General features: G+C 51.2%; 1 protein-coding gene across 4 annotated transcripts in view; it reads left to right on the top strand.

Annotated features, from left to right (window-relative positions):
* The first annotated feature begins 3,744 nt into the window (after positions 1–3,744).
* Positions 3,745–9,715, top strand: part of LOC144763192 (protein unc-93 homolog A-like) — a 441,908-nt gene continuing 435,937 nt past the window's right edge. The window contains exon 1 of one of the 4 annotated variants that reach the window (XM_078648552.1): positions 3,745–4,013. The gene's annotated coding sequence lies outside the window, so the exon portion shown is untranslated. Of the gene's footprint in view, positions 4,014–4,407; positions 4,501–9,715 lie in introns of those variants that run through there. The other 3 variants (XM_078648553.1, XM_078648550.1, XM_078648551.1) reach the window with 3 other exon arrangements.

Here is a 9,715-nt window from a genome sequence, read left to right as displayed (position 1 = left end):
GCAGAGGTACCCTTACTGTACCCTTCTGCCGCAGAGGTACCCTTACTGTACCCGTCTGCTTCCAGATCGCCCTGTACTCCGCCACAGCTCTGGAGGAGGCCCCCGTCGATGACAGAGCCCCCCCCCACCTCCTTAGCTACCTACATCCTGACGCTGGATGCTGGGGATCGGGAAACATCCTTTACAACGCAACTTTTACCACGCAGTGCTATTACAATGCAGGTTTTACAACGAAAACCATTACAACGCATTGCACTGGGGGGCGCTCTAGGATAGGGAATAGATTTAATTTACTATCCAACACCTTCCCTAGTGCCCACGGGGACTGGAGTTGGAATAGTAAATTAAACTATTCACTATCCAGCACCCCAAAGCGATATGCGTTGTAATGGTATGCGTTGTAAAAACCGCGTTGTAAAAGCATGCGTTGTAATGTCATACATCCCTGGGGATCATGGTTGGACCCCTGACACCGGTGGCAAGGGTCTGCCCAGTACCATGTAACTCTGGGCGATAGCTTGCTTAACCCCTTCGGAGCTGATGACGAGCTCAGCTCGTCATGGGCGTAACCTGCGCTACGCGGATGACGAGCTGAGCTTGTCACGTAACGCGGGTTTTTTAAAATCGCAGCGGGAAAACCGCTAGCGCGCATGCGGTTAATCTTCCCGATGGCCCCCAGTGCCGAGAAACCTAGGGTAGCTGTGCGCTTTACAAATGCAGGATTATTATTTATTATTATTATAATTTGCAAAGCTCTCTGATACCCTCGGTGATCAACGTTAAAAATGAATAAATAAATAAATAAATGAATAATGGGCCGCCGAAGCTGGCTTGCAATATTTTCTAGCACAGACCGAGAAGAGGCGAAGATGTCACTGGCCATGGGAGGTGTGTGGCATGCGTCGGGGAAGGTTCGAAGAAGTTGAGTGAGCTGGTGTGAAAGGGAAAAAAAACTAAATTTCTTGGTGATGCGGCTGCTCGTACACTTTCCTGTGACGACATTGTTGACACCAGGCACGTATTAACAAGTCAGGAGAAATTATCTCCTGGTGGTAGGCAGGGCAAAGGACACAGCGAGGCGAAACCAGTGCCAGAAATCAGCCGAGCAGCTAGTTAAACCCCGCAGTCGTCCCCGAACACAAGAGATCTTTGCCGCTGACCGCGTGACCCGCAGGGGAGCATGGGCGGGGCAGCGCCTTAGTCCCACCCGGCAAGCTCCAGCCAACTCCGATTGGGCGCCCCTTCCCGCGTCCACCATTCACCGACCAGGGGAGGGCTTACCTGTGGGAGGGGCGAACCCCTATTTATACCGCGGTGGACGAGGCTCGGCCTCTCTTCATCCCTGCCCACCCGCGGCTCAAGCGCTGTTCCCACCCTGAACCCTGACCCAGCAGCTTGAGCGGCGCCGCGAAGTAATGGATTGTGTAATGTTCTTCTTTGTGTTGCAGGCGGAGTTACAGGGCGATCTGGAAGCAGACGGGTACAGTAAGGGTACCTCTGCGGCAGAAGGGTACAGTAAGGGTACCTCTGCCTGGCACAGTAAGGGTGCCTGAGCCAAGGACCAGGAGCCGAAGGAGGTTCCGGGGAAACCGCGACGGCGCCCCGTTAGTCCTTCCGGCGGTCGGGGGGCCTGAACCGACCGGGGGTGTGCCGCACCTGCAGGTTTATTTCATACAACACACGTATGACGTTTATGGTGGGTCATCTTACGGGCGATCCAAAGCAGGCAGCCCCTCGCTGTCCTGCATGCCTTAGGAGCCATCTTGCACGGGGAGTCGATGCTCTGACTGTGCAGCACATTACCAACTTCGTTATACTCCCGCCCCCCCCTGTCAGGGCGGAGCGGTGTGGCACACCCCCGGTCGATTCAGGGCCCCCGACCGCCCGAACGACTAACGGGGCGCCGTCGCGGTTTCCAGGAACCTCCTTCGGCTCCTGGTCCTTGGCTCAGGCACCCTTACTGTGCCAGGCAGAGGTACCCTTACTGTACCCTTCCGCCGCAGAGGTACCCTTACTGTACCCGTCTGCTTCCAGATTGCCCTGTAACTCCGCCTGCAACACAAAGAAGAACATTACGACACTCTATTACTTTGCGCCGCCGCTCAAGCTGCTGGTTCAGGGTTCAGGGTGGGAACAGCACTTGAGACGCGGGTGGACAGGGATGGCAAAAGGCCGAGCCTTGTCCACCGCGGTATAAATAGGGGGTTCGCCCATCCCACAGGTAAGCCCTCCCCTGCCGGTGGATGGTGGACACGGGGAGGGGCGCCCCATTGGTGTCGGCTGGAGCTCGCCGGGTGGGACTAAGGCGCTGCCCCGCCCATGCTCCCCTGCGGGTCACGCGGTCAGCGGCATAGTGCCCACACCGCCATTCACTCCCGCCCGCTTGTACATATACACGATTCCTCCCAAATGAATCTCTGGAGACATATTTATGGGAAAGAACTGCTGCAGGTTTATTTCATACAACACACGTATGACGTTTATGGTGGGTCATCTTACGGGCGATCCAAAGCAGGCAGCCCCTCGCTGTCCTGCATGCCTTAGGAGCCATCTTGCACGGCGAGTCGATGCTCTGACGGTGCAGCACATTACCAACTTCGTTATACTCCCGCCCCCCCTGTCAGGGCAGAGCGGTGTGGCACACCCCCGGTCGGTTCAGGCCCCCCGACCGCCCGAAGGACTAACGGGGCGCCGTCGCGGTTTCCAGGAACCTCCTTCGACTCCTAGTCCTTGGCTCAGGCACCCTTACTGTGCCAGGCAGAGGTACCCTTACTGTACCCTTCTGCCGCAGAGGTACCCTTACTGTACCCGTCTGCTTCCAGATCGCCCTGTACTCCGCCACAGCTCTGGAGGAGGCCCCCGTCGATGACAGAGCCCCCCCCCCATCTCCTTAGCTACCTACATCCTGACGCTGGATGCTGGGGATCGGGAAACATCCTTTACAACGCAACTTTTACCACGCAGTGCTATTACAATGCAGGTTTTACAACGAAAACCATTACAACGCATTGCACTGGGGGGCGCTCTAGGATAGGGAATAGATTTAATTTACTATCCAACACCTTCCCTAGTGTCCACGGGGACTGGAGTTGGAATAGTAAATTAAACTATTCACTATCCAGCACCCCAAAGCGATATGCGTTGTAATGGTATGCGTTGTAAAAACCGCGTTGTAAAAGCATGCGTTGTAATGTCATACATCCCTGGGGATCATGGTTGGACCCCTGACACCGGTGGCAAGGGTCTGCCCAGTACCATGTAACTCTGGGCGATAGCTTGCTTAACCCCTTCGGAGCTGATGACGAGCTCAGCTCGTCATGGGCGTAACCTGCGCTACGCGGATGACGAGCTGAGCTTGTCACGTAACGCGGGTTTTTTAAAATCGCAGCGGGAAAACCGCTAGCGCGCATGCGGTTAATCTTCCCGATGGCCCCCAGTGCCGAGAAACCTAGGGTAGCTGTGCGCTTTACAAATGCAGGATTATTATTTATTATTATTATAATTTGCAAAGCTCTCTGATACCCTCGGTGATCAACGTTAAAAATGAATAAATAAATAATGGGCCGCAGAAGCTGGCTTGCAATATTTTCTAGCACCGACCGAGAAGAGGCGAAGCTGTCACTGGCCATGGGAGGTGTGTGGCATGCGTCGGGGAAGGTTCGAAGAAGTGGAGTGAGCCGGTGTGAAAGGGAAAAAAAACTAAATTTCTTGGTGATGCGGCTGCTCGTACACTTTCCCGTGACGACATTGTTGACACCAGGCACGTATTAACAAGCCAGGAGAAATTATCTGCTGCTGGTAGGCAGGGCGAAGGACACAGCGAGGCGAAACCAGTGCGAGGAATCAGCCGAGCAGCTAGTTAAACCCCGCAGTCGTCCCCGAACACAAGAGATCTTTTTGTGACTGCCAGACTGTCGGATGTGCCTTCATTGGAGAGAAATAAGAGCACGGAGCATCGGCAAACATCCGACCTCTTTCTTTTCAGGATATGGACCGCACCAAAAACTAACAAGGTACAGTTGACGTCCGAACCATGACGTGTATACAGTAGTATGGGCATGCATGTATTTTGCGTAACGGGGAGGGAGAAATGTCATGGATAGGTTTGGAGATTCCGAGGAAGGTACACACAGTAGCGTAACGCAAAATGATTGGCCACCAGGATGTAAAGTAGACGCCCCCCTTCCCGAGTCCATATATCGAGCGTTTATGTGTTAGGCTTGAGCTATGTGGGGCCCCTTGAAGAGTAGGGACCTCTTGAAGGGTTGCCCCACTCCCCTGACGTCGCAGGGGTACGTCACCGAACACAAATTCAATGAACTGTATATGTGTTCTCTGGGCATGTGGCACCCGCCCAATCCCGGATTTCACGGCTCATTTGTACAAGCCACGTGGAAAACAAGGAAAGGGCAGTAACCATGTTACATACTCACAGCACTCTTCGAGAGATCCGCTCGGACGACAAGTCTGTCATCATGCGATTAGCAGCACGCGACCCTGGTAATACTTTGCAGACTCTTCCCTCGCTGCCCGCGTGACTGTTTTTTCCAGAGAGGCAAGGAAAAGCAATACTTTTAAAGTATTATAGTTATAGTTAGTTACCTTAGGACACGAATCTTTTGTCTTTTGGTGGTTTTATGTCCAGCATCTAGATGCACTGAAATGGCGGATATGTTTCGCAACCAGAGCTGTGTGTAGTTTGCATCCAAGTGCGCATGTTTGAGTGATGTTTATGTGTGTGTGTGACCATGACTGTGTTTTGCGTGTTTGTTTTGGGTGTTTGTATATTTGCTACTGCGGCTGTGTTTATGTTTATTTTGTGTGTCAGTATGTGTATATAGTTGAATATGTGTGAGGCACCTTATTTGAGAGTCTGGATCCGGGCACCTCTACTTACCTCAGGCTAATATATGGCCGAGTGTTCGCAGGGCTGTTAAATCGCCACCTTGACCCAGTCGGTAGTTTATTGGCATTCTTTGCCATCCAGTCAGTGCCTTGGGCAAATATTCATGGGAAGTAAGCAGTGGTCGAAGTAGAGGGGATCTGAGGGGCACACCATGCCCATACTTTTTAGGTCGAGCCAGAGTCAGCGCGCATGCGCTGCCCTGGCAATCTGCTGTAGTGGAGTAGGGAATAGCAGCTCCGCCCACTCTCTGCCCATTTTTGCCATTGGCTTGTGTCATTGTCCGACCTTAATACTGCCTTCGGATTCGTAAATAGGCTTGTTAGTCCCTCCTTAGCACCGCCTCATCTTCATTTGCCACCTCCCATGGCGACTGGCCCCTTTACTTCGGTTGTTACACGGTACATGTTATTTAGACTGTGGGCACTATTTTCTTTATCCAGTTTCACTTACTGCAGGCACGACGTGCTTTGGTGCCTTTTTTACAACACCACCCTCCCTCCCGTTGTCCATGCCTTCTTTACCCCCCCACACTCCGCCATCCCTCCTGTTGTCGTGATGCCGACCATTTGCAATAGTTCTCGCATTTACGCGAGTTTGAGCTATTGGCATTGTAAATGACAATGCCTTTTAGTTATATTTTGGTTTTTAAAACATAAATAAAACTCATTGTCATTTACAATGCCAATAGCTTAAACTCGCGTAAATACGACACCTATTGCATTGCAAATGCTGTAAGCAGGGGCGGTGCGTCCATTGGGGTGTTGGGGCGTTGCCCCCCACCCACCCGCACCCGCAGCTCCCTCGGCGTCTCTGAACTTAAGTAAACGGACTCCGTTTACTAAAGTTCAGAGACGCCGAGGGAGAACTGACAATCATGTCAGTCAGCATGACGTCGGACCACCCACCCCCTACAGAGTCTGAAGTCCGGCGTCATGTTGAATGACATGCATTGTCAGACCAGCCAGGGACCGACAGACAGCAGCACAAGTGCGCATGAGTGGGGAAGGTCGGCGAATTTTTCCGCTTTGCGCATGGCTATTAGGAGAGCGAGGGTTGCGCAAAGATTCAAACCTCGGTCTCTTAATGGGCAGGCGGGTGAAGAGTAACCGTGCCCTAAGCAATCCTGGCGCCAGTATTGGCTGAGGTGTTGCCAGTGCCACTCCAGTGCTGTTCGAGTTTGACGATGCACCAACGCGGACCCGGCCGAGAAGCGGCGCGGACCCCGAACCGGTCAGGTAAGTATTCTTTTTTTGTTTAAAATTCCCCTGGCCCCCACCCCTGCGCGATCCCCCTCACCCCCCACCCGCTATTGCGCGCCGCCGCAGTGTGGTGCGCAGCGCCACGGGGAAAACACAAGTCAGAGCCACATAAAATAAGATTGGCATGCTAATGCTGTCTTCCCTGTGCAGGATCTATAAAAGTCAGCCTTGTGTAGTGCACTGCCTCACAGTGGTCAGTGTGCGCAGGTCTGGATAGGATTGTACGGAAGTATATGCTGTGAGGAGTCTAGCATTTGATTTGTACCGGGGGCATACTCTTCCAGTGCTAAGTAATGTAGAGAGCGCATAAGGAAATCATGTGCTCCCAAATCCTATATCTCTCTGAACGATGTGACTTTTTGCATTGTTACTTCTTCATGGGGGACCACATCTCTGCCTCTGGAGACAAAAGAAAATCATTACCCTCTGTTGTATGAAAAAAATATATATTAACACGTTATGTTGATTGATTGAAATAATAACCCGTCACTCCAGTTTTTGGAAGTGATCATTATTCTTGAACTGACTAAGCAGGTCATTATGGATCTGTGAAATTATGTGCTCCTTCCTGTGCTGTCTCGGGCTTCTCCCTCTCTTTGCACGTCACCTGAATGAAAGATGTTCATGATTTCATGTCTCCTCTTTGGACCCCTGTTAGGAACACACCGGTTCCGATTCCATTGTGAGAACTATTGTGGAAGTCACGCATACACTGATTCAGAAGGAAATCACTTGAGCACTTAATATGGATGCTATTGACATCAGGTATAATCACAGAATCAGGCCAATGTCCCAAGCAGATTTGGCATGGCATGGTGCTCTACAATAAGTTGAAGCGGCGCTCAAATAGCCATGCCAAGCTGCAAGATTGCAACACTTGCAAACGCGCAACTCAGATTATCGACCAATTATTCCACAACGATTTTAAATCAATGTTTTGGAGGATGCCTCTTCCCCTCATAATCAGTACTTTTTTTCCACCCAGTCAAACCGTTGTGTACTCAGGCGTTTGTATTTGTCCCCAGAGCTATAAATTAATACATCTCCCAGTAGTATCTTCAGAAGGGTTCAAGGCAGGTCTCATTCATTTTCTCTCCCACCGATCCTTGTTTGAAAATTCCTGTTTTAATTCTCACCAAAGTACTTTTTGTTGACTAATGCCTCTTCAAAAGGAAAACAGCACTGAAACTTAAAGAAACTAGGGTCACTGTTGCTAGATTCTGTCACAACACGAGCTTCTTATCAGAGCAGTTTTTGAGGTTGCAAAACAGTAGTGTATGTCAGGGAAAATTGCATAGGGAGGAGAGGCTCCTGTTTTATGACTAATGTGTCAACATGTTGTGACTTAAGACCAAGTGTGACGTGTGCTTAGGAGGAACATCTGTTGCTACAATCAGTGGCATTGCCCTAATTAGTTACTGACCTCATGCTGACTATCTTCTGTGTATATGGTGACTAGATTACTAGATTGTTAATAAGCCTCCTTCTTTGTTTGTTATTTTATCCATGTAAGAATTTGGGTAACTGGTTTAGGGGGGTGAAACTCCACTCAAGCAGCAATCCAAATTCTCATCAGGGTGAAACACAAGCAAGCCTCAAACGAATCTATGTGCTCCTCAAACCTCAAGTGATTTTGATCTCCTGGTTGCCACAGAATATTGTTGCCAGATCTGCTCACTGCAGACCAATTTGTTTGACTCCGCATTATTACTTTGTCTCATGATTTACTATACTTAGGGTGCTTTATAGTGCCCAAAGTGCGACTCATGCAGACGTCCCCTCATTTTATTGTATTTCTATGTTTAGCAATGCTTTTACTATGTCTGATTTCATTTTCAGTTTACCACTTCTGGCAACATTTCTAGCTTATGTTAAGGTGAGCCTTGGTGACAGTTTCCCTGTATGCAAAGGTAGCATTACCTCCTCGTCCTGGTCTCCCCGTCCCATTCCTGATAAGTGAGCAGCTACTCTGCTCTACAGAAATCCCTACCTAGCTGAGCTGTTTGCACTTCCCCCTAAGATGGCGTCACCATCACGTGACTATAAAGGGGGAAGTGCATCAAGAAACATCCTGTTCTTTTTTTTCTGTGGCGGGTGCCTGTTACCTGGCTGTGCTGTGCTGTGTCGGAGTTTGCCTCGAGTTCTGGTAAGTTCCTCTATGTTTTGTTTCGGCGGCCTGCTCTAGCGGCCGCCCGTTATTTGCTTCTATGTGTTTCCCCCGCGCTGCCTCTGCCGGCGGTCTGCCTTTTGATACGCGGTTCGCGTTAGCGGCCGTTTTTCACATACCGCTCTTACCTTGTTGATTTGGCCTGCTTCAGCGGCCGTTCCTAGGTATTTTTTCGAGTCCCCGTGTGCCCTGCTTTAGCGGGCAGGGGTTTCTGAGTGTGGAGGTGCGGCGCTCGTTTTTCACTGTGCGTTTGGGGGGCGAGTCTGGCTGTTGGCTGTGCCTTTTGTGCCGGCCCGCCTTTCCAGCTCTCGTGGGATTTCGTGTCCTCAGGACTTCGTGTCCTTTAAATGGGGTCCTTCCTGCGTGGTTTTTGTCCTTGCTTCTGCCTGTTTTGGTGTTTTGGACTGGGCTGATTGCTGGCATGGATTCCGAGGCTTCTTCCTCTGCTGCCCCTCTTGATGCCCGGCTCCTCATTATTAATGAGGCTGTGGCTGCTGCTTTCCTGGCTAGGAACGCGGCTGGGCCTCCTCCCAAGGTGCCTCGTGTCTCTTTGGATCCGCCGGCTGCTCCTGAGGATGACGTTGGTCATGATGATGATGAGGGTGTACATGGTCGATTTGTTCAGGGTGCTGAGCTCGCTGAACTGTTCACCCATGTGCGGTCCAATTTGGGCTTCTCTCCTCCTGCGGATGCGCTTTTGGACGATGACTTCTTTACGCAGTATGTCCAGCCTGCTCCTGACTCTTTTCCTTTGCATGGTGCGGTGCGCAATGTGCTGTCTCACGAATGGAAGGAGGTGGACAAGTCTACTTTTACTCGTTTCCTGTCCAGGCGTTACCCTCTTGAGGGTTTTGCGGCTGAGTTCCCTCAGGCTGTGAAGGTTGACAATTTGATGGCTGGCCTTTCCTCTCAGGGTTTGGTGGCTTCTGAGGACGCCCTTCCTGTGGACGCTGTTGATAAGCGCGTTGAGGGGGCGGTGAAACGTTCCTATGCTGCTTCTAATTTTTCTGTCCGGGCGACTGCCTATTCCAACTACATGGTTCAGTCGCTCCTTAAGGATTTCCTGTCCGTTCTGCTGAATGACGGCGAGGATGCCACGCCTCTTTTGTCTTTGATGGAGTTGAAGGTGCGATACCTGTTGGATATTTCCTTTGACAATCTGGGGGCGACGGCGGCTGCTTCTGGTGCTTCCATCGCTGCCTGTCGTCATATTTGGATGCGTTCCTGGAAGGCGGACTCTTCCCAGAAGTCGGTCCTCCTTAAATTGCCCTTTGAAGGTTCCAAGGTGTTCGGTCCTCAGCTGGAGGGTATGGTCAAGCAGTCTGCTGAGAACTGCAAGCTCGTGGCTCTGGTCCGCCCTCCTTCTCGGGGTCATGGGTTTGG

Source organism: Lissotriton helveticus, chromosome 6, assembly GCF_964261635.1.
Source record: "Lissotriton helveticus chromosome 6, aLisHel1.1, whole genome shotgun sequence".
In the NCBI taxonomy this organism is placed as follows: domain Eukaryota; kingdom Metazoa; phylum Chordata; class Amphibia; order Caudata; family Salamandridae; genus Lissotriton; species Lissotriton helveticus.
This window is presented reverse-complemented; position numbering and strand designations above follow the sequence as displayed.